The following is a 26,385-nucleotide window of genomic DNA, read 5'->3' as shown; positions in this document are numbered from 1 at the left end:
CAATGGACAGCAGATGAGTCTACATATCTTAATGCAGTCACATGTGGCCATGGCTTGGTCCTGTCAAGAACCAGGGCAAAAGTGGTGGTTGATGCTGTTTCTTACCCCCTAGAGCAGCCCAGGAATTTAACCCTCTGAGGTGTCATTTACCCTTTCTGGTGTTGGGCAGCAGTACCATATGATGCTTAGTGACTTCTTTCGGCTTTTGTGTCAGAGCATGAAGTGAGTGGAGGTGTGGTGATGGCATTTCTGGGTGATATTCACATACTTTGTGTGTCTACTCTTCCATCTCTCCTCTTACAGACTCGGGGTCTTCCCCAATAGAACCAGGAAAGTTACTTTCCAGTTGCTAAATTTTAGGGGTAACAAAGGGTTTACAATGAGGAGGGATTTGGTTTCTTTTCTGTATTTTAGACAATGTTTTTCATCCACAAAGCAACAGATGAACACAGCTGTTTCCTACTGAGATCCATTACGGGTCCCTGGCTGTGCTATACCATATTTAAGGATAGCAATGGAAAAGTTTACTATATCCACTGCAGAGGAGCAGGGAGAATGAGTAAGGTGGACAGTCAGTACCCAAATTAACCTCTCAAAAACTGCAAAATGCCCTGAAGTATCGTTGATGGTGAGAGTAAGCCAGATTTAGATCTCATCTACTTTCCTCTTTTATTTCTTCAAGATTTAGCATTGTACATGCCAAGGCTCATTTGCTCTGGAAAAGGTTTTCTGCCGTTTGGTAAAAACAGCTGCTAAACTTGCAGTAAGGTTCCAATCCAGATGCTAAATATCTCCCTCTGCTAATGCCTCTGCTTCCTTGAAAACCCTGTCTCCTTCCCCAGTGCCATGTAGAAGACCCTGAATAAAACAGTCAGCTCCTCTTTGCTCTCCTGTATTTAAAGTTGAATGGGCAAATCTTTGAAATTGTCCCCATCACACATTCTGTGATCCTGCTTCTTGAACTAATTATTAGTTTACCAGGCAACAGTGGACTCCTAAGTTTATAATAAGTCTCAAGAGTTTAAGGTTGAGATTTTAAAAACTATCTAAACATTAAGTGGCCATCTTCACTCTTAACTATTGAAATATATTTAAAAATAGGACTGAAAACACTTTGGAGAGTGGTTTTGGCAGTTTGTAACTTTTGTCTTTTCCACATCTCATCTGAAAAATGCACTATCCAACAATCCCAAGTCAGGATACAGAATTTCAGTTGATGGTAGAAGCCCAGACTTCATTTCTCTATGTGATCTATGGGCACTTTATCTCACCCCAACCTCTTGGTTTCATTGACTTTAGTGATGAGAGCATCACGAACATACATGTGGGCCTGTTTGTGTACCCATCCTATCTACAGAATCACAAATGCCATTGAATGTCTGTGTTTATGCAGCTAAATTCCTCTGCCTTCTTTGGGTATTTTGAGTGCACAAGTCTGCACCTGAGCTGGGCATCCTGGCTCCATCATTCAACTGATGAAAAGTGGATGTCATCTCTGGAAAGATGAATCACACTAAATTTCATTGCCCGCACTCACTGTCTCTTCTGATAAAGAGAGCTGATGATATGTTCAGAGACAGATTCTGCATTGTAATTGTTGGATATCACCCCAATATAATTGTCTAGATTCCCTCCACAAGCACTGATGAGCTTGGCACCTATGAATGGTGAGTCCATGCCACCATCTTTGATGTCTCACATTATAATGACACCCATCTTCTACTGACTGCATAGACACTGCTTTTGCACTTCTCACATAGACAACCTGTTAATTTGCTGCAAACTACGGGTCACCACCATCACCATGATAACTTAAAGTCCATCGTCCACAAAAATCCACAAAAATTGGCCTTTGAAAATGGCTTCTGCAAGAGTGTGAGGAACTCTGGAGATGCCATTTGTAGGTTAAGAAGTACCTGTCTGTGGAGGCAGAATTCGCTTGTTCTGCATGGTTTTATTCAGACACATTAGAGTCCAATTCTTGTTGGAGTCTACAGAGGTCAGTGAAGGTGTTGAGATGGGCATGATGCAGCTGCAACCTCTGCTGTGTATCTCAGCACCCTTCTACCAACACAACCTCCACCCTGCAGGGTTGGAAGTACAGGCCGGTTATGAATGATCTTCAACCTCACCACAGGAGAGAAAATTAAGATATATGTATTGAGGGAATAATTATTTTGATTCATGCCAGCTGCAGACTGGCCCCAGCCCAGGCCTGCCCATGCCAATAGAAGCAGAAAATGAGGCAACTATTGCAAAAGATTCAATACAAGAATATAAGTGCCCATTTGTCTATTAAGAGTTCCCTTTGGCTTTTCCACGGAACCCCTCTGCAAATATACTCTTGTTGTTTTCCTTAGAGGAAACTTTTTTTTATCCCTTTCTCCACCGAAAATTGAGAAATATGTTGTGTGAAATATCAAGACTAATTAGACCAAATGGTGCTCAGATCTGCTGCTAGTTTTATGGAGGATTGTTGACAGCTTAGGAGACTTTATTTTTCCTTCTTTTTAACTAATTACAAACAATTCTACACATAGTTGCAAATTCCTATGGAGACCTTAATAAATAAGGGATGACTGTGGCAATGGAGAAAGTGTGAGAGTGTGTGTTTATGTTGTGTGTGGAAGGGTGTGGGATTAGAAAGTGGCATGTCTTCTTGGTGAGGATGCTTTTGGATGCACAGCATATGTGGGGAAGAAAGCACACTTGGAAGTAAAGGGTATGCTGCCCACAACTGCAGTGTGGTCAGACAGGAGGGGAGGAGTTCCTGCTTTTTAAGGGGTTTGGCTATGTCATATTTGTGGTTTTCTGAAGTGAGCAGCGGTTAGGGCCAAGTTTTTGAGGGTAGAGGTTTGTGTCTTGTGAGTAAATCTCTAACCCCTCAGGCATCAGATTTTGTAGAAATAAATAATTCAATGGAGTACTACAGCAGCAGGGTTGGCTCAAGCTGGGTGCCTGTGCAGAGGTTCCAGACAAGCATAGAAAAACCATATATTTTTAATATCTTTACAGACCGTTCATACCATGATTCAGTCCAATAGTAATATTTGAGTGTGGGGTCTCTTTGCTTCTCATTGGATCTTTTTCAATGATCTCAGATGGGCTTTTGTTTTGTTTAACTGTAGATATTGTTTGTCCATAGACTTGGAGGTGCTGTTTAGTCTGAATAAATCCTATTTGTTTCAGCAAAACACAAAACAGGCCCTATTTTGCAGATGTCTGTAATGTCTTTGTGATAGCCTTGAAGCTGCTATTTTCTCCCCAGTCAATTCTGTTCTTGCCAGCGAAGTGCCAACTAGACCTTATCTCGGAGATGTTCAGTGTAATCTGTACCGGTTTTTGGTCAATATGAGCAGAACTTTACAGCTTAAGATTTCAGCAAGTTCAGCTTACTAAGTAGCATGAAGCATAGAGTATATTAAAAATCACACAACCTTATAATTCTAGATGATTCATTCTATTTAGTACATGTCTACTTAAACTAAATGATTGATATAAAAATTAAATCGGGACGATCCACTAATCTGTGAGTAGCAAAAGATCATCACCATCCAGCCATGCTTGTTGAGTCAAGAGAAATCAAATTAAGTTCACCCAGGCTGTCATATTCTTAGAATAAAGTGGTTGACTCCTCGTCAAATTGCACACAGTGGGAGAAGTATGTACAAGACTCCTTGCACCCACAACTTATAGATGTTCAGTGTGTCATTCTGCTTCCTTGTGGGTTTCCTAAAAGGAGTTCTTGGCCTGGCTGCAGCTTAGGCCTTCACCTCCTTTGGAGCCTGGACCAAACTGCAGCTGGTTTGGCTGGAGGAGTTATGTGCATCTGTTGCACATATGAAGAGACCATTCCTGCAGGCAAGTGATATGGGCTTGGTAGATGGTTTCTGAATGCAGCTTGTGAGATGAGGGGATACATGATAGGGCAGTCAGCACCATCACAAGAAGGACCTTGAGGTGTTCGAATGAGTTTAGATAACGGCAATGAAGCTGATGAGGGGTCTGAAGCAGAAGTGTGATGGGAGTGGTTGAGGGACCTGTGGGGTTCAGCTGGAGAACAGGAGCTGAGGGGAGACCTTCTGATCTCTGAACTGCCTGAAAGGAGCTTGGAGCCAGGGGGGGTCGGGCTCTGCTCCCCAGGAACAAGCGCCAGGAGCAGAGGAAACGGCCTCAAGTTGTGCCAGGGGGGGCTGAGGTTGGAGATTAGGAAAAATTTCTTCCTAGAAAGGGTTGTCAGGCACTGGAACAGGCTGCCCAGGGGAGGGGTGGAGTCACCTGGAGGTGTTTAAAAGTTGTGTAGATGAGGTTCTTAGGGACATGGTTTAGTGCCAGTGTTGGACTGACTGTTGGACTCGATGATCTTCAGGGTCTTTTCCAACTAAAATGATTCTGCAAGTCAAACTGCTTGAAAACACCGAGTGAATGTGATACCAGTCCCCTGGGCAGTGAGGAAAGGGCTGGCAAGGAGACCGTTATACCATCCACCAGCTCAGAAATGAGTGCTGGCAGCTTGCACCTCCATTAAGAGGTAGAGTCCCCACTGATAAATATCTATAAGTTGTGTTTTGGTAGTAGACCTCAGCTATACATCCTAGTTTGAAATCTCATTCACTATAGACCTATACAGGCCATCCTCTGGGCTTTATATTGGGGGAGCAAGTGCCAATCCTATATACTGTTCTTCTATAAGATATCTGAAAGAATAAGAAGGTTTAAAAAATTGTTAAATTAAGGAAGAGAGTAGGAGCAGGCCATCATCACATGTCAAACTCTGATGTGTTATGTGCTACTCTGTGCTTCCTTTCTTCAGGATGTCACAGGACCCAAACCACAGGAAAATATGTTATTTGAAAACAGGCTTTTCTGCTCATCATTAAAAAGGACTGTGGGAAGTTGTGGCAAGGGGATGAGCCCAAACATAGAATGAAGTGAAAACCAGCCTGGCTTTCAATTATGTTTTCATGAAACCAAGAAAAACAGGCCTTTGATCCCAGCAGTTAACAAGAAACATTCTTCTTTAATTTCTGACTTTGGAAGACTTCGGAGTCCACAGCCCCAGCAGAGTTCAGACATCTCCTCTGGTACCTGCCTATATTTAGAAAAGCAGTGGATGTCAGACCCGGTCTCAAGGTCAGAGGAGTTTTGAAGCACTTTTCTGAAATGTATTACCAAGTGCCATCTGAGATGCTCTGGGGTGCCTGAGGCTGGCAGATATGGCACAGGACCAGCTGAAGAGTTGTGCCCTTCTGGGTTGGAGTAGAGGCCAGTCAGGACACTCTGGGGCATCTCAAATGGCATTCAACCTCTGTGGGCAACTGGATCCTACTATTACAGTCATGCTTAAGTGCAGCTGGTTGTCTCAGTGGATACCTTCATCCATCTCCATGTATTTTCTGCTTTCTTCGGTCCGATTGATAGGATAGCTGAACTTACCTCTAGCATAATGTGGGTCATGGAAAGAATGGTGATGCAGAAGAACTTGAGGTCCTGCTGCAGACTATGTGCAACATGGCTGTGCTGTCCTTCGTCATTGCAACCAAGCACATTGATTAGAAAGTTGGGCATAGCCATAAGACTGAAAAAGCGCATATCTCATTTGCAGATGTGCCGTTCTGATAACTGCAGGAGCCTGGATTTCCCATCTTGAGCCCTCACTGTCCCTATGAGACTGACTCAAGTGGATCTGTTTCATTCTGAGCAGCTGTTTGTGGACCTTGCCTGCCGTGTTGAAGTGTCAGCAAAGCCTTGCAACCATGCTGGAGATGTGTGTACATGTTTCTTTCTAGATCCACTGCTCTTCCCCATAATATCTGCATGTTGCAGGCCAGACGCTAGCACTGGCTACTACAGAGGTGACTGTTTTCCACACACTCCAGGTATGTGCGTACTCCTTTCTAGATAATAGTGTCATACATATAATAAGGCTTCTTTCATAGAATAATACAATAATTTAGGTGGGAAGTGACTTCCCGAGGTCATGTAGTCCAACCTTCTGCTCAAACAGGGAGAGGATTTTTCCAGACAGACATATATTGTGTTTGAGACCCTTCTGTGTTCAATTTTAGTAACATGACTGGACCAGCACAGACTCTTGCTTAGATGTAGGGTAGAGTCTACTCTGTTCTTCTGGCAGAAATGGGATCAATATTGAGTAGCAATGCATCCTTATGACACCAGCAGCTGTTGGAGAGTCTCCTTTAACCAAGTCTTTTAATCTGACTTGCTGCACAGTGCAACAAATGTCCTAATCCCACGTCTTCCCAGAAACCATGAATGAGTTGCAGCCCACTCAGTGTGATTTTGGCCACCACTAGCAGAAAACCATGGATTTTACACTGACCCAATACTGCAAGGTCTCGGGACATCTCTGGACTTGCTGTGCTGTGAACTGGGTGTCCCTGTGACCACAAGTGTCTTGTGGCCAAGGGCCTCATGCCCAACATTTCTGAGCTCAGTGCTGAGGACACCCCACATGTCCAAGAGCTGCCACCCTGGGCAGACACTGCCCAGCAAACACTAACCCTTTGTGTACCTGGGATGGAGCTGGACAGCTCTGCCACCAGTGCTGGGGACCAGGGAGAAAGAAGAAGGTGAGAGGAAGAGGTGTGGATGAAGATACCTCTGGGGACATCCAAAAGAGGAGGAAGAAACTCTACCATGGACATCACACTCATGCCAGGGAAAAGCTCAGCGTGGTGAAGACTGCAGTGACAGACCTCAAGTTTCTGCTATAGGTCTCTGGTGCCTTCAGCTGTAGGGCCTGGAGAGATGCTAACGGGGTAAGCATTGCGCCAGAGAAAATAGAGGTTGTTTTGCATAATGATTTTGCCATTATTATTAACAATGTGCTTCTGTGCTACCGTGGACTGTGAGTGTTAGTTTAACTGCGCTAATAATAAGTATTACATTGTGATCCAACTGTTAAGACTGCAATTAGGCTAACAATAAGACACTTTTTTTTTTTTTTTTCTACAGATATAGTGTGGTTTTTTTGTTGGTAACAAGATTTTGAGGGTCATGAAATGGAGGGGCACTGAGCCTGCAGAGTCTCCTCTCTGTGATCAGATACTTTCTGTTTTTCCAAATGACATGAAAATACAAATCACAGGCCCAGTCTTGTTGCCAGTTACTCTTTGTAATCCTCTCCAAAACTGGCATAATATTTCCACAAGGCTCAAGCAGAGCTGGGTACGATGTTTGCAAGTTTGTGTCCTTTACAATAAAGATCCTGCGACTGGGGGACAAAACTGCAATGAAAAAGATTGGATCAAGATATTCTGCTCATTAAAGACAGGAAATAGTGCTATTTGAAAGGTCTTAACTCTCAGTCCAAAACCAAAATGTGCCTTTTCTTCTCCCTTTTATTTTTTCACAAGCCATTACGTCAGTGCTTACTGCGGCAGGACTGATCTTGACAAACCTTAAAAATATTGCAGATACTCTAACTTTAAAATGCTGCAGATACCCTAATTTTATTGGAATTCCCTGCTACAAAAATGTCTTAGCTGAGGACTCAGAGTGCTGGGCATTGAAACCACTCAGCTGTGTGCTGTAGCTCTCAAACAGACAGCACAGATTTGCTTTCAGATCTCACGTTTTGAAAATAGAAGGACTTATTTAAGGAAGAACATTGCCAGCTGGTTGATCCTTCCCTTCTGCCCAGGTCTGGTGAGGCCACATCTGGAGGGCTGTCTCCAGTCTGGGCTGCCCAGTACAAGAGAGACATGGACATATTGGACGGAGTCCAGCAAAGGACTACAAAGATGATGAATGGATTGGAGCATCTGGTATACAAGGAGAAGCTGAAAGAGCTAGGACTGCATCCTGGAGAAGAGAAGGCTTGTCATAAGAAGAGGGTGTTGTCAATTTGTATAAATACCTGACAGGAGGGTTTAAAGAAGACAGAGACAGATTTTCCTCATTGGTGCCTGGTGAACAGACACGAGGAAATGGGTTCAAACTGAAATATTAAAAACTATGTTAATAAAAATTTTAAAATGCGTTTTTTCCTGTGAGGGGCATTGAATGCTGGAGCAGGTTACTCTGAAAAGCTGTGGGGTGTCCATCTCAGGAGACACTCAAAACCCAACCAGCCCAGGGCCTGATCAATTTGCTGTAGCTTACCCTGCTTTAAGTGGAATGATTGGAAAAGATGATCTCCAGAGGTCCCTCCAACCTCAGCTGTTGTGTGGTTCTGTCCTCCACTGATGCTTGATGGCTCTGTGTGCCCCAGGTTCTGGTGTGGAAGAGTAGTGCTCACATTCTGCTTAACCCAGAGCCCACAACCACCTGTGCATATAGTGCAGTTTGTCTGCAAATCTGTTTATTAGTTTGAGATAATCACCGAGAAAAGGCCCATCAGGGAGTTGTGTTTGGTTTCCCATCACCCTTGGAGACAGTGGCACAAAGTCACCGAAGACCATACATAAGCATGGAAATCACCCGCATTTGGAGACAGATTATTTGCCTTGTAAGGAAGTTCCATTGTTGGGGAGTAATTGAGTTGAAAAATTAAAGTTCTATCCTAAACCATGGCCTAAAGGCTGAATCATCCATGGAGCCAGATGGGTGACAGTAGGAAAGTAGCCATGCATGTCTAGCAGAAGTTATTAGACTGTTGAAACTCTTGTGATTCTAGAAATAAGAGATACCATACAGAATCTAACAAAGTACTGTTTGGAAGAAGGAGAGAGCTCTCTGTGAGAGAGTTGCTTTGATGTTAACTAGTTCTTTGATACATTTCTGTCTTCCTACCACCTGAGACCTGCACAGCCATGCTTCAAACACCTACCCAGCTGGAAAGAAACCAAATACCAACAGATCTTTTCTGTCTATAAAAGCACTTTTCTAAATACACCTGGGGTAAGCACTGAGGAGGATGAAGAGGCACTCAAGAAAAACGACAATGTTAACTTGAGTAAAAATGAGGATAAATAGACCAGGAATTGGTTTAGGTTGGGAATTAGAAGAAAAACCCTCACTGTCTCCTGTAGATCAGCCTCCCTGTTGGACCAGTACAGACAAGAAACAGAAGGGTTGTTTCCTAGTCACTTGATATGATGAAGTGAATGTGACAGAAGAGAGAATGACCTGATAATACAGTCTATCCTAGTCTGGACTACAAGGTTTATCTTTGAGAAGAACTACAGAAATTAGCTCATGGTTGCAAGAAAAACTCCAACTCCCCAGTTTAACAAAACCTGTGACTTGGACTCCAAGTACACCTGAAGCTGTAGATAGATTTGGTTTGGGAGGAGGTCATTTGACCTCAAAGAAGAAAGGCAGAATTGCTTTTACAGAGACCATACAGCCAAATTTCTGCAGACTGCCCTCCCTGCTTGTTGTCCATGTGAAGGCTGATATGGTAGCTCAGACTTCATGCTCTTGGAACTATGATTTGCCTTTTACAAAAATCTATAACATCAGGAATGTAACATTCTCAAGAGGAAACAAATGGGAGGAACCTGCTGCCATCTGCAGCAACATTATAATTTCATAACTCTTCCTGTCACGAAAGATCATCCCTTTTACAGTCAAAAGAAGCCTGATCTGGGGGAGAAAAAAAGGAAATCTGAGCTTGCATCCCTAGTTTCTCTATATTGATACACAATGAGGAGCTGAATACTTTAAATCCAATTTTAGAACACTGGTGGATATGCTAAATAGGTACAGATATTTATGATGGCATGTAGGAGCACAACTGCTGATAAGTCACTGGGTTTCTTTCCTTCATACCTCCTGTGACCACTTCATACTACCTGATTTGCACACTCAATTCAAGAAGGGGTAATTTTCTCCTTGGAACTTCCTCTCTCTCTCCATTGACAATAGAGACCCCCTAGAAGACCAGCTTAGACCAGATTCCTGTTTCTTAGCTAAAGCTATACGCTGAATCTCAGCCTAAGCAGCCCACCCATGGCCACACAGAGTTGGAGAACTGAGCTGCATCCCAGGTGGATGCTCTTATCTCAGACTGCATAGTCACTGGGTTCAACTTCCTCAGTGAGGCCCATAGCTTGTCAGTCACCACAAATTAGGATGCATGGGCTCATAGCTGACTCTTGAGGATAAACCCTGAGATTTTCAGAAAGTTCAAAGCAGTTTTAACAAGGAGATGCCCAAGCAGTGCTGTCGTATAGCACAGTGTGAATCCCTTGATCCTAGAATAAGACTGATAAAATAGTTTGGGTTGGAAGGGACCTTCCAAGCTCATCCAGTGCCACCCCTGCCATGAGCAGGGACATCTTCACCAGCTCAGGTTGCTCAGAGCCCCGTCCAGTCTGACCTGGGATGTCTCCAGAGATGGGGCATCCACCAATTCTCTGTGCAACCTGGGCCACGCTCTCACCACCCTCAGTGTAAAAAATTTCTTCTTCATGTCTGGCGTGAATCTCCCCTCCTTTAGTTTAAAACCATCACCCCTTGTCCTGTCACTACAGGCCCTGCTCAAAAGTCTATCCCCATCTTTCTTTTTGGCCCCTTTTAACTACTGAAAGGCCACAATAAAGTCTCCCTGGAGCTTCTCTTCTCCAGCTGAACACCCCAACTCTCTCAGCCTGTCCTCCCAGCAGAGCTGTTCCAGCCTCAGATCATTCCTGTGGCCTCCTCTGGCCCCTCTCCAGCAGGTCCATGTGTGTCCTGTGCTGAGGACCCAGAGCTGGACCAGCACTGCAGGGGGGTCTCACCAGAGCAGAGTAGAGGGGCAGAATCCCCTCCATCAACCTGCTGGCCATGCTTCTTGCGATGCAACCCAAGGTACGGTTGGTCTCCTGGGCCACAAGCACACATTGCCAGCTCATGTTCAATCTTTCATTCACCAGCATCTTTCATTCCATTCTGTAGCTTCCTCCTGTGCCTGGTGGTAGCATTATGGTTGAGATCATTTTGTCATCCCCAAAGCATGATGTTTGGTAATCTGCTAGGAGACCCCACTCTGGCTTTAGCATCCAACTGGTTCCTACTCAGTGTGAGGGGAACCAACCACGCTGCTGTTACCACCTCACTGGTTTAATGGGGCAAACGGCTGGCCTCTGTGATATCTATGGAAATGACAGATCCTAAATAGCTCCTGTTGGGAGATTCAGACAAAAAACCTACAACCCTCCACCACTGGGAGACAAATGTTCATCACCCAAGGCACTGCAAGATCATTGAGTCTATTAATCCTGGCTCACTGGGAAATGCACACCAGAAATATTGCCACAACTGGAGGCTGCTGGTCCCTGCAGAGCTCACAATTACAGACTATTTATCTTAGAAGAAAAATGGCATGAAGAGAAGCTGTGTGTGGGGTGAACCTATATCTAAATTTCAAACTCCTTAATGTAATTTAAAGAAAAGTTTTAGTGCAAGGTGGAAGGGAGGAGGTGGGGAGGGGGAAGGTGTCAGTAGACCAGTTTCTCAGCAGAAAGTAGACTTCTTTGCTTCTGCTTAATTGATTAATTCCTTCTTAGCAGAGTCATCTGTTTGATGTGCTTTTCCATAAAAGCAGTTCAGAAAGTTCATGGGAGTTAATCCGTGAAGATGGCTGGAGCTGCAAAGCCAAGCATCTGATTAAAGGACAATGCGATCACTTGCAGCTTAGCTGCTTTCAAAGTTGTTCCCAAAGTCTCTGCTAACCTTCGTATTTCAAAGTTCATTTATTGGCACTGGGGAATTTAAAGAAGAAGGTTTCTTTTTAACACTAGTATTATTATCGTAATCAAAAAGCAAGTAAAATAAATTCAGAGGAAGGCCACACACAAAGTCACATGCACACCAGTAAAAAGAAGCAGATGAAAAGATACACAGGCAAGCACACTCGCATGGAGGCTCCCTTTTCACAGCCTATTCAAAACAGCTTGTTCTGCATTCAGGACATGCACTCACCACTCACAGATAAAGGCAAAGCCATTACTTGTGTCAGTGCTACTTGCCTGTACCCAAGAACTTAGAGAAACAAATAGCAGAGGTTTGTTTTCCCTGTAGGGGTTTGCATTTCTGCTACTTACAACAGAGCCTGGCCATCAAGATGGAAAGGTGGGCAAATACCCCTAAGGGAGACGTAACTCAGGTGTCTTGGTGCTGAGTGATGTAATGAGGTGACTTAAATCCTCCGATGATGTTATACAAGGTAGTAATGATGAGGGATGATGTGGGAGAATTGCAGAGGGACATCACACTGCTGAGTGATTTTATGATAAAATAGCAGCTGAAATTCAGTGGAAATAAGTACAGGGTGGTACACATGGGGAAAAAAAAGCAATCCTAACTTTACATACGGTGATGAGCTTTGAATGGACTATTACTTACTCAGGAATGAGTTGGTGTTTGTAATAGGCAGTTCTATGAATATGTCACCTCAGTGCTCAATGGCAGTGACAAAAAGCAAATTGAACGTTAAGAATTAATAGAAAAGGAATAGAGATCAAAATAGAATGCATTATTATGTCCCTAGGTAAATTCAATATGTGCCTGCTTCTTGAATGTTTTGAGTAGCTCTGGTGTCCTCTATCCAGAAAGGATGCAGCAGAACTGGGAAAGATACATAGAAGGGCAATAGACTGATCAAAAGTACAGAACAATGAAGTGCTCCAGGAATATTTGATCTGAATAAGAAATGACAGAAGCAGAGTATGATAATGTTCTATCAGATTATGAGTGGCATGAAGAAGATGAAAGAGAGCAACTATTTTTTGCTTCTTTGAAAAGACAAAAAAAAAGTGCTTGAGATGATAGCAGGTCAGAACAAAGAACCTGCTTCACACAATGTGCAGTTAATCTTCAGTTAATCCTCCCTTGCCTAGGGATACTGCAAGTGCTAAAAGTTTATTTGATCTAAAAATTCTAACCAACTTCATGGTAAAAAGGTTCATGGCATTCCTAGTAAATACAAAGATACCTTAGGAACATTTATGTTTCTGTTTTCTAGAGGCTGTAAAAATATGGGCATTAATCTCTGCTTAATCTTATACTCTTCCCTGTAATGGGCTAGGTAGATCTACAGTGTGATCCACCATGGATTTTACCAGTGCTTGCTTTATGTTAATGACCATGGTGTTAATTTTCTAGCTTCTCCAAAGGATGGAAGCTTCATTCTGTCTTTGGCACAGTCAGCCCCACTCTCCCATCCATGCTCATCTCAGAGTCATTAGAATTAACCTCCAGGGATGTCCATCCTCCTTCCAGCACAAATTTCTTGGGATGCTCCATCACATCCTCTACTAGACTGTTAGACAGGACAGCTGACCTGGTGTCTGGTGACCATGTCTCCTAGATGGCACCTCACTGCTTGTGTTTAAAGGCTTGGGAATTCATAGTGGCCCTTCAGGAAGGCAGGGCACTGACATCTTTTCTGGATCAGCTTCAAGCCTCTTGGAAAGGTTTTCATATACTAGTGCCTCACATTTGCTATGTGATGTTATGCAGGATTTGAACCTCTGGAAGTTTTCTCAAGTTCTTGGAGGTATGACCATGAATCAAACCTCACTGCTTTACAGCTGTGCGATGCAGTTGACATTGCCTTTTGGTATTATGGTCAGATTGGGAGAGGAAAATTATTTAACAATGCAAAAAAATATTGACCATGATAGAATTCAGCTCTACAAGGGAGCATGTAAGGCTTCAGGAGATGCAGAATCACCGTGCAAAGAGCATGAGATCTGCACTGCTGCTTTTTCTGTATGACCTTGCCCATGGCACAACTCCTCCCTGTACTTCACCTTCCCCAAACATAGCAAAGCTTCTCTATTTATGTTGAAGCTAACTCTCTTTCAGGAGAATTGAGTTAAAAGATAGCTAAAACTGATAACATCATGACCATTTTTCCTTGAGTAAGGCTCATGTCCACACATATCAAACGCAATATTAATAATACCCACAAGGACAGGCTCCCAGTTTCAGTACAGACTAGTTCAAAGAACTTAGCAGACTGGTCCTACCAGAAAATCAGTGAAGATTTTTTGACAATTCACAGCACCAGCGTCTGGTTGATGATCGATCTGAAGAGGGATTTATTTGGTCTCTGGGGGGTAGGGTCACAAAGGATGTGATCTGGATTATAGGAGGAGAAACCCAGAGGCACACAGCAGAGCAGAACACATTGCCAGTGGCACTGGGTGGATGTACAAAGTCTGGCTATGCAGCAGGAGGAAGCATCTGCTGACAGATCTTCAGCTTCTGGAACAGACATCCATGTGAAAGTGAACGTGCAAGAGCTGACCTTGTTTGTGCCTCAAGGCTTTATTTTTAAAGTCCATATGCTATGGGGTGACATGCCAGAGCTCTGATCTCCAAATCCAGATATTCTTGGAGGGCTGGAAACAGTTGGAGACTGTTTTGTGTGCTAGTGTAAAGGGTATTAGGATCTCTACTGGAATCTGTCAGTAGATGAAGCTGTCTGTGCAGATGCAGACCAGGTCTATTGAGAATTTTTAGCTCCTCTAGAGTAGACAAAATATTATGGAAGAGAGGTTTCAGAAACAAAAAATGCTTGTTGGAACAACAATGGTCAAGGAATCTATAAGTTCTTAATTTATCCCAGCTAGCATTTCTCACTTAATTGAAGTATCTAATTAAGAGTACAGTCACCACTCCATCCAACAACAGCTCACACCTCTAGAGAGTGAACAAGTTATTGAGTAAGGAGCAAATGGGCTCAGGTCTGTTGGGACTGGGACATCTCACCTAAGTCTGATCAACTTCAAGGGAGTTGTCAGCATGTAAGCTCATTACTTTACACTCCCCTCGTGGTCAGAATGGAATAAAAGGGCATAGTACATCTGGGCTAAGGCATCTGTTTCAGGAGAAAGTACACAAAATAAATGTCCTTAAAGTATTAACTTCTCTCCATTGGATTTAAATGTGGCCAGGAATGATCACTTCACATGGGTACTCTGATAAATAGGCTAAGCAGGGGGAAAGCGTCTAAAATCATGAATACAGCAGCTGTTGATGATGGGGCCTTACGAAGGAAATGAACTATGGGAAGGAGCTGGGCTTATATGTGTTCCTACCTGGCTTCTCATATGGCCACTGAGATAGGCATGCTAGCTAGATCATCAGTCTGACCTCTCACTGCATTTCTTATGTTCTTGCAGAGAAAACATCTGCATTTGCTCAGATCATTCCCCTGAAAGATAAAAAGAATCCAAGGGATGACTTTTTGTCAACCACTTGTTGCTACTCACTGAAAATGTCTTTAAAATGCCAGCTGAACCAGAAGAGTTGATTTAGCCTGAAGATAACCTGCTCTGCCTGGGTTTCAGAAGGTTCCATCCCACTTTCTTTCTATACTGTAGTCCATAGGGAGAATTGTGGTTGGTTTGGGTTATTTGTTTGTTGGTTTGTTGATGGTTTTTGCTTGTTTGTTTTCCCTTTTAATCTAGGAAAAGAAACACTCCATTGTGGGATAATAGTTAGCTAGTCTAAGGAAATGTGGGCAGGCAGAAGATCCAGAAGTCTTTCACTGGCAGCCAGCAGCAAAATGAAGCAGCAGGAAGCCTGTCTGCTAAAGAAAGAGCTGGACATTTTTCATTGGTAAAGCAGAAAATAGTTTGAAGAAGGCAGTGCCTTTTAGAATGGCCAGAAATGCAAGAGCTTGAGTCCCATAGTCCAACTCATGTCATGAATGTAGAGAGGTCTTTGTCTTGCAGTCCTACAAACTCCCTGGATCATTCCATTTGTGTCCATATCACAGGAAGCATTGACAGTGAGGTGGAGGGCAGTTGTTATGATAGGTTCACAGTGTTCCTTTGCAAGCCATAATGCTATCATCACACTGGAAGCACTTTATCTTCAGCCCTGCAGTGATGATGAGGGACCACATGGACCAGAGAGCCTGCATCACCCAGGCTTCTGTCAAAAGCATCTTAGAAACATATGGGTTGGGTGTGAAGGCAGAACAGATGCTTCTCAATGTTGTGTTTTGACTCATGGGCCAAGGAGGTGCAGGTTGATTCAATAACTTTAAGGTCACTCATCCAGTGGAAATTCAACCCATGTGTCCTGCATGACAGTCCATCAGACCTGTCTTTCCTTCTTACAACATCCCTCAGCCCTTGGCTGGTGGGCAGCATAAGCAACACTCTGCTGTGTTGGACACAGAAATTTGGAAGAGATAAGCTGTGGTTAATGTAGTGGAGAAGTGGATTCATCAAATAGAGTCAGGACAAGTCAGGCTAAGGGTACTGTAACTCTGAATAGAAATACTTGTGCTTTCTTTCAGTTCAGCTAATCCATGTTAACAGTTCTGTTGGATTTACTTCTCTACAACAACAAGCACATAGACTCATGGATTTTTAAGACAAAAAGGCAGCAGGTACATTTTTAACAAAAGAAATTTGTTGACCGCCTTTCTCCTTTCTTCCATTCACACTGACCTTCACCCGGTTCAGCTTTAGAGTTTACTTAGGGAGTGAATATGCAGAAGGTTGTTCTTCTCTGAACTGATACCTGTCCCCAAGCACACAGCATGCAGACTGAGGTCAGCAGAGGTAGCTGAGTTTTCATTATGAACAGATATTTTTATTGTGGTTTACAATTCTGGATACAGAACTCAGGACGGATATCAGACTACCTTTATCACATCTTTCTTTCAGTATGTGACATCATCCTATTGATGAAGGTCAGGTTGATCTTAACTCCTTTCTGACTCATTGAATATTAGCAATGGCTGGAGGCAGGAGAAGCCAATGATTTGATCTGACAGGTCAGGAGGTATCACGCCAGTGGTACAGCAGGACACGGGGTGCAGATATGGGTGATGCCATGATCCATTGTGACAAGAGGAGAGTTTCGGTTGGATGGACCAATGGCCCGAAATGATCCAAGAAGGGCAGGATAAATAGACCCATGGCCTGTTTCAGCAGTAAAAACCTTTGGTCTGTGTGTGTTCCCATTTCAATGGGACAAATCTGAAGTAACCTTCCTTAGCTCGTGATGTGATCACAGATTTATTGTGTAAGATCTCATGACATCATGAAACAAGCTGCTCCCTCTCCCAGGTCCATAGATCATATGACCAGAAGATGTTACTTAATTGATTGATTAATGTTTCTCCTTGTCTTTGGTGCAAATCAGACAACTCCTTCCAGTTACCCTCATCTCTTCTCCAGCAATGTACATTTATTACAGATTGACCTCAGGCCTCCTGAATAACCCTGTCCCTGGTGCAGGGCAATGGAGCACAGCTGGTGAGATGACTAGGTCTGTGGGTGAGCCAAGCTTTGTGATGGGAAGGAAACTCCCCAGCAGTCACCATCTGCCCCATACCTCTCTGCTGCACTCCTATTGCTCCATAATTCTCTGTCTAAAGACACAGGCCACTTGTGGCTTGCCGACCAGGCTGCATCTAGCATGTGGCCACCAGAGCAGGAGAGAAGCAGCAGCAAGAACTCTTCTCTGCAGGTCTGGGGCCATGGAAATAGAAACGTGAAGCAGGAGTCTGTAATATCTGCAGTCGGACATGTGCTTCTTGATCAGCCTGTAACTTGCATTTGGCAAAAATCAAGAATGCAGGTTTGCTCCCAGGTGATTTTTCCTGGCCCTTCTTCCAAAGAGGTGTTTTTCATGTGTTCAGCATCTGAGTATTTTGAGAAAATGAGTCTCTATTCCTCCAGACTCCTGAAGGCTGGTAGCTATTTCATTTCAGCTCTCTTGCCTTCTCATCCTGTGAACTTTTATGCCAACTGTGGTCACTTATTTGATTTATCTTTGAGTGGCTGCATTCCTCCACAAATTAATTTTGATTATTTAAGCTTGTCTGGCTAAGAGGGGATCCCTTGATGGTATGAATTTCAAATACTGTCTCTCTTTTCATCCTTCTCTTTTTCCCCTGCACTGAGTCTGATTTTGTGGTTCTCTGCCTTGCCTAAAAATAACCTTCAGACCCAGTTCTGAACTGTCATATTCATTACATCACAGCTGTCTGCAGACGGGGCTTATCACTTGCAATCCACTCAGTTACACTTGTGATTAAAACTGATTGCAAATGTGATCCTGGCTGCTCATCCTGGAAATTGGGAACATCTTTATAATTTCTGACAGCAGATCATGAGGCCTTAGATGAGCCTGACAGGGCTGGAGAGATAGGACAAAATCTTTGCAAGTCAGCGGCAGTGGAAGAAGAATATGCACCTGTGAGAAAGAGAGAGAAGTTGGTGATTTGGTAAAAAACTTATAGGAGGGCCCAGATTGAGACCCCCAAGTTGAAATCAGGGGAAGGTAGGAGGTGAAAACTAAGCTCAGCTCTTGACTATCAAGGCCAACCCTCAGAACAGGTGAAGGAGGCAGCTATATAGCAGAGAAAACCATACCACTGCCTGCACTACCCAAATCAGGGCTCTAGGAAGTCACGTCATAGAATAATAGAATCTTAGAATCATCAGATAGTTTGGGTTGGAAGGGACCTACGAAGCTCATCCAGTCCAACCCCTGCCATGAGCACGGACATCTTCATCCAGCTCAGGTTGCTCAGAGCCCCATCAAGCCTGGCCTTGAGTATCTCCAGGAACAGGACACCTACCACCTTACTGGGCAACCTGGACCAGTGTCTCACTATCCTCAGTGTAAAAAATATCTTCTCCATGCCCAGCCTGAAGGTCCTTCTCTTGTTCAGGTCTGGACACTAATAACTCCTGGTATCGCCATAGTTGTTTTTTGGGAAGACAACTGTTGTGCTTCTTCCTGATAGCAGACTAAGCACAGCTTAGTTTCCAGAACTCTCCTACGCTTCTGCATCTGCTACTGCTCCACCCTATTCACTTTGCACGTCTGCAGCCATTTATTCTCTGTTTTATCAGAGCAGGGCTGCAAAATTAAACTTTGGATGAAGACTTAAATGTGCTCAGACAGTTTGTATCTCACTCCAAATGCTGTCAAGGACTACACCATCAGTCTATTGGCCTGAACCTTAGCTTCATTTCACAGATTTATACACAAAAAAGCAACTAGTAACTTTAAATCTATATTATATTTGTATCACAAGCCACTTTTTTTTTCCCACCTACTCTCATCTAGGGTCCAGTCCCTTGGGTTGAACTACAGTCTAATTTGCAGAGTTTGTTTTCCAGAAACTGAAAATCCACCAGTTTCCTTGGGAGCTTTTTTTCAGGACATTTAATCTACTCCTTGTCTCACCTTATTCTTTATTTCCTCTAGCCTTCCCTGAGTTATACTTTTCTTCATTCCCTGTGCTCTGAATCTCTCCTGTCTCCACAACGAAGCAGCCTCTCAGACTTCATTATTATAAAACTAAACAGGGTAAGAGATTTCCCTCCAGAATTTTGAGTAATTTTTGTGTTCTCTTCTGATGTCTCTCCAAGTATTGGATGTTGCCAGATATGACCATCAGAACTGGATCTCCCCATTTCCTCCATACCCAGAGAGAAAAATGACTTACCTCATCTAATTAGGAAAAAGTTCTTCACCCAGAGGGTGCTGGACACTGGAACAGGCTCCCCAGGGAGGTGTCGCGGCCCCAAGCCTGACAGTGTTCAAGAAGAGACTGGACAACATCCTCAGACACACAGTGTGAACTGTGGGGTTGTCCTGTGCAGGGACAGGAGTCAGACTCAATGATCCTTGTGGGTCCCTTCCAACTCAGGACATTCATTCTATGAACTCAACATGCCCCAGCTTATGCATCTCATGACTGCATTAGCAGTTACGGAGAATTTAGGGCAGTGTTGTAAGACCTGTCTTTAGAATATTGGACCAGCTTGGCTGTCTTGGATTTGGTGTTTTCCAGCACAGACCATCCCCCTCTTGCCCATGCTCCAGATTTGTTTTGTTTTGTTTTGTTTTAGAAAAGCAAACGTTTGCAGAGAGCTCTCTCTAAGCACTGGCATCATCTGTCTAACTCAAGGCATGGAGCTGAAATGCCTCTGGTAGGAGCCCAGTCACTAGGATTGTCCTATAACCAACAGAGACATCCAGAATGTTCTGATTTTCTGTTGGTGAATCACAGAATCGACTGGGTTGGAAAAGACCTCAGAGATCATCCAGTTCAACCTTTGGTCCAACTCCAGTCCATTGACCAGATCATAGCACTAAGTGCCATGTCCACTCTCAGTTTAAAAACCTCCAGGGCCGGTGAGTCCAGCACCTCCCTGGGCAGCCATTCCAATGCTGACCACTCTCTCTGCAAAGAATTGCTTTCTAATCTCCAGACTCAATTTCCCCTGGCAGAGTTGAAGCCCATGCCCCCTTGTCCCATTGCTGACTGCCTGGGAGAAGAGACCAATCCCCACCTAGCTAGAACTTCCCTTCAGGTAGTTATAGAGGTTCCCTCTTCCTCTGTATCTGCACTAGACTCTCAATATCTTGGTTAGAAATCAGAGCTTAGCTTAAATCAGCCTGTGTCTGTCTCCTTGTTGCCATTCATCTGTTGTATCACATTTTTCTAATGTTTGATGTAGAGCTTCATTTCCCTTATTACATCTGTCCTCTTCTTCAAGGCAGACCCTGTTGCCAAAGGAAAGAAATAGCTCCTCCTAGAGGGATGTGCATTCTGAATTATGGGTAGGATTTGCCAGGTTAAGGTTGTATGTTTGCATGAGGCATCCATATCTTGAACGAGGTGTTTCCACTGTTCGGGACAATTTTCACCAAAATTATTTTTGAAGGTTAGAAAAGGAAGACTTCATACCATTCACACCCCTCCCCTTCAATAAACTGGTTTCCTGCCTTTATTTTTTTGCCTTCCTTCATTTCCTGCTTTCATTTCCTCTGCTTTTCAAAGAAGTAAAATTTTCTGTTTGTGCAAGTGAGATCCAGGGCGATAAGTTCTCACTACGAGAAAAAAAAAGAACGAAACTAAACAGCTCTGTCTCTGGGTGAAGTATGGCATCTGCCTAACAGCAAAGGGAAATGTTGTTATTTGCTCAAAACAGCCCAGAGTCAGCCCCTGCTACAGAGCAGGCTGCATTAATTGGGACACTAAGCAGAGAACTGTATTTATTTGGAATAATAAAGAAACAGAGGGAAATGTCCCAAATGGGACACGTCCAGGGCACACTATAGACCCTGCCACAGGATGCCTGGCTTGACGCGTGTGGTTGCCAACAAATCATTGCTGTCATCTTGGCAGCGATACAAATACCACAGACATCTGATATTTTCCTTTGGCTCCTGCTCTGGAAGTCCCTCCTTTCATCATGCCACTATGACTACAGTCACTCCGTAGATCATTCTCCACAGACACAATTTGGATGCATTTGTGGTTGTCATTGGGGTGACCTTACTGCTATGGAAGCTATAAACTCACCTTGAAGACCTGCGTGGACTTCCTTGATATGTGGAAAAGGATGAAGGAAAGATGTTTGGATTTTCAGACTGCTGAAAATGAAAATAAATTCTGTTGCGTTGACCCTGTGGGAGATGGATGGTTGCTTCCTGCAAAGATAGTGTTTGGGGGAAAAGAACATTTCCACATCTGCTGTGGGACCAGCAAACAATCCCTCTGTGGCAGGCAGTCACACCATCCCTTATACGAGCGGGCTGAGGTGGAATAAAAATGAGGGGAGTTTGCATCATCAGGTCCACATGTTCCCTACAGCCTTTTATTATTTAAGCCTACAAATCCAGCCTGGCTACCCAAAGCAGACCTTTGCTTTTAAATAGCAGAGAAAATGAGAAGGACAGGTTCCATCGCAGTACACATGGGACATTAGTTTTCAGTGTCTAAGTCAAAATTAACATGCAACTTGCAACCAAGTGACAAGCAGGAGCTTTGAAGGTCACCTCGCCTCCAAGTAAATAAATAAACAGTAAATAAGGAAGCAGACAGCAATGAATAAACCAGGTAAAGGAAGAGATATTCCTCTGGCTTGGACTTGATATTTTTTTTATTTCTTCTCCACTCTCTTCATTTTCATTTCCCCAAAGGTCGGTGCTAATAGGAGACCCCTCCTATTGCTCATGCACACTGCAGTATCCTCACCAGCCTACCTATTTCAGAGACGCTGATACCAATTCAGAGCCTAAACTGAGAATGCAAATAAGTGTCATCTCCACAGTTGATTACTTTAATGAGACCTCCTGTCAATACCAGGGCATGACAGGTGGGAGGAAGCTACAAATGCTGTGTTTGCCTCTAGACCAGAATCTATGCCCTTCTTGCTAAAGAGAAATCACGGCGCCAGGTATTTGTTTTCCATGCTTCTCTCTGCCACCTCTAATGAGATCCTGGCTCTGCAGGCTGAGAGTTGACTTTTTCCAACACTCCTTCCAGCTTGGCCACATGGCCAAAGAAGGCACAATCTGAAATTGCTCTGGGAGCTGCGCCAGAGCTGTTTCTGATTGTTTTTGCACCATCTTGGATCCATCTGCCGGATCTGAAGAGATGCTCACAGGAGGAGTTACTGGAGATAAGGACGTGCTTCAGCTCTTTCTTCTTGAGCAGAACATGCACGTAGCCAAGTGGGGACTCTGCCTCACTTCTCAGAGTGCCTGGGCATCCATCCTACATTTGTGTTCCCAGGCTCCATTCCAGAGTGAACCAGTAGCTCACTGCAGGCAGAAATCCGGGCAAGCTAACAGGACAATTTCACTGGGATGGTCTCCAGAGAGACACAATGCTCATGTTGCACTAGCTGGGTCCAATGCTGTCCCAACAGACCTTACTCATTCAGAGAAGTTTCCGTCACACTCCAGGTCATAAAACACATAACCTGGCATCAAACTTTGAAAATAACACATTGAGGGGCGTAGCATAATGTGCTGCCAAACAACATAGATTCACTGGGACCAAATATTTTGTCAATGTCACTGGCTACTCCCAAGCATGACCCAGCAGAAGCTAGAGCTCCATCAGAGAGAAGCTTTTTCCCTCCCAAAGGCGTGTGCCCTCTGAACATACTCATATTCTCTGAACATACAGATCTTGTATTCCTTGGTCTGCCTGTCACTGTTACTTTTGAGATGGGACCCACCAATCCATCTACAGTAGAAAAAGCTGAGGAGGCTCAGCATCTCACCCTGCTGCTATCCACTTTACCCATTGGTGCTGAAGAGATTATATATTCATGTAATATATATATATGTATATTAATATGGGATCCCATATATTCTGTGATTGCAGAAGACCTAGAAGAGTTTTGTTTCTGTGATGGGGGATGGTGGGATGTATTTCAGTGCCATGTTCAGGCCTTCCTAAAAACAGAATGGGTGTTGTATGGTCATGCTATGGCAGGGCTGGAATAGGCAATGCAGAGAGGAGCTCTCATACTACTCCATGTGTCGCAAACCTGGGGTTCCTCTTGCAGTGTAGACAAAACCAAGGTGCCTGCTTTGTGAGAACTGGGATAACCCTGAAACCCATCATGAAACCCTATAACTTCAAGAAGAAATGAATCCTCTGAACAAACTATCCCTAAGGGAATGAGGGACAGTGGGGACAGGCAACAGAAATTGTAGTTACCCTAAGAATAACCAAAACAGGCCTTTGGTATGAAAGAAATAAAATCTGATGGTGTTTTCTTCTTCCTGTTACAGGCCAATGCCACAGCTCCTTCATGTCATGACCAGACATAGAAAACCCTTTCCCCATGACTTAATATGCATGATATCAAACATTGCGAGAAAACAAGCTGAAACACTTGTTAAAATCTCACCTCTTGGATCCAGGTTGATCCAGCACCCCAACTCCTTTCAAGCCTTGTAGAAAGGTGGTTCAATGAGGAGCATTGTCACCTCCACCTTCACTGACAGCCCAGAAAGGACAAGGTGGGCCCCAACATAAAGCACAACACACTGAATCTTTCTATTCCCTGACCTGCAAGTCTGTTGAGGTGGCTCTAGTCCTGACCCTCCCTACATGGCTGCCATGTGGCTTTGTGTCCACAACTGGCTAAAGCCATCTCCACAGAAGGTGGAAACTAGCTGGCAGGAGACTAGGCTATCTTCTCCTTGTTTCCTCACTATTGAATCTTTCCCAATTAACGTGATGACAATGGTTACCCTGTGGGTCAGACATGAATTATCTCCATTTTTCTTCTTCCTTCCTTCCTTCCTTCCTTCCTTCCTTCCTTCCTTCCTGCCTTCCTGCCTTCCTGCCTTCCTGCCTTCCATTTATTTGTTTATTTATTTATTTATTTTTAAGAACATCTGGGAAAAGTCATTGTCTCCTTCAGTAGAGTTTGAAAGCTCCTCGATCTGGACAATCAAATTCCCAATGTAAATACATAGAAAAGAGGGAAGAGAAGAATGGTGTCCCAAGGGACCCCCTCATGTCACCCCATCTCTGCCTGAGTTGACTTTCTCCCTCTTCCCTCATTGTCCTGGTCTTTAGGAACAGAGCCAGCCACTCAGCTGAAGGGGAACTGCATAGGTGATGGTAAATTAAAATTCACATCTAGCAGCAAGGAATACAAAGCAGTGATTAATGGCTTTTTAATGCTCCACTGTTTTACACTCAGATTACTTTGTTTTAATGGTATATGCAGGGATGGAGAATAAAAGTATGTGTATTGGGGAATACAGCTTTGTGCACACATATCTTTCTCATTCTCTCTGTAATTTTCACCATTAAGCAGAGACAACCCAGCACTCTTTAGCTTAGAATTACATGGGAAAGCCTTATGTCTAGCTCATCTCATCTAGTGCATCGCCACTAAAAATGGAACAGAACAAAGTCATTAAAAGAAATGTCCTCTAACTAGCAGTTACCCAGATAATTGTTTTTCTACTTTTGGTTTAATTATAATGTGTATGTCTTGATTAATTAAATAACTTTATTTAGCTTCCCCCACCCTTGCCCTAAGGCTGACTCTGGTTAAGCTTGCTGGATGATAATTATTTGTCTTTCAGCCTCTTGAAGAGATATGTCTTCTTCAGGACCATCTCCATGGGTAACAATTTCAGCTGTTCATCATTTCGTGTGTTGACATATGCCAATAGTTATCTGCGTCACTTGGCTAGATGAACACTTATAAGAGCCATGCATTCATCAGTCATTCTTAAACAGTGTGCTTGGTGTTTTTTTTTTTTTCTGCTTTTTGTTTGTTTGTTTGTTTTGTTGTTGGTTGGTTGGGTTTGTTTTGTTTTGTTTGGGGTTTTTTGTTTGTGGGGTTTTGTTTTGTTGTTTGTTTGTGGGGTTTTTTTAATTAAAGAAATTACCTCCTGTAAGCATTTTCAAATTTCTATCCAACAACACGATCATACCAGGTTGGAGCTGAATTTGATATAGTGTGACTGGAGCCAATGTCTAATCAAATGTGATCTGTGACAGAGTTGATCAAGGTTAAATTGGAGGAAACTGTGATCAAGTGAGATATTTTCAGTAAGGGAGATAGTTATTAGTGATCTTCTCTACTCTTAGAATACATATTCATTTCACTTGTTGTTGGATGTCTGCAGACTAGACCTTTCCCTGTGATCGGATGGTGTAGATTACTTTATAGTTCATGAAAAGAAATAAGTTTTTCAGGCATGACCTTGCCTTCTAAAGGAGCTATTTAGAATGTGTCAGATGAATGTTTCCCTTGAAATAGCTTTTCCACCTTGGGAGGAAAACAGTTGGATTACAAGTTGAGAAGGTGATGTCCACCTGTAGATACCTGTAGTTAGTTGATATGAACTCCACCCTACCGTTCAGGTTGATTGCACAATATTTGTTTCTAGGAACCTGGTTAAAAACATCACTGCTTAATAGTGCAGTGCAAAACATCTCTAGTAGACTAGATTCCTACCTTTCCTTATGAATAAATTCCTACCAGAGGAACCATCTGCATCAAACAACAGGCTGTTAGAAGGAGAGCAATACAATGGCAATCAAATTTGGCAAGCAGTTCTTGCAGGAAACCAAAGCATTTTGTACTTTATAACTCAATACCACATTGACTCAACTAAAGTTTCCTTTTCATTCTTCAGGAACAAATGCAGGGAGATTTATACCTGGGAATATCAATTGACAAAAATCAAATTGTGGGTATAATTATGTATAAAAGCTCCCCTCATATGGAAAAAAATACTTTAATAATCTGGTTTGTGGGTTAAAAAAAGAAAACACAGTATACTCTTTAGTCAGACAGAGATGTTTGTTAGAATTGCTATTGATTAGTAACTATGGCAAAGCCCTAAGAACCACAAATATGACTTTGATACAAGGAGTAACTGAATGATCACAATGCGGCATGCATGATCTAGAGAAGGATTCATGCTGCTGATGTTCAAGCCTTTGATGTCCTTTGCTGTCTTTATAAAAAACTACTGGCAAAAACTCTTTCCCAGACCCTTGCTGCAGCTGGTAGCCTTGAACTGACAGCTAGCTACCTTGGAGCAGTGCAGAGATCCAGATGGGCTTTCTGGAAGTGAGGTTCTTCTCGAGCATCCCATGTTGTTCCGGATGACAGAATATACACAACGTTGCCTCAATGTCAGCTGGGATATCTGACAACACTGGGA

This window comes from Patagioenas fasciata, chromosome 1 (genome assembly GCF_037038585.1).
Source record: "Patagioenas fasciata isolate bPatFas1 chromosome 1, bPatFas1.hap1, whole genome shotgun sequence".
Lineage (NCBI taxonomy): Eukaryota > Metazoa > Chordata > Aves > Columbiformes > Columbidae > Patagioenas > Patagioenas fasciata.
The sequence above is the reverse complement of the archived record's forward strand: the minus strand, read 5'-3'. Positions refer to the sequence as shown.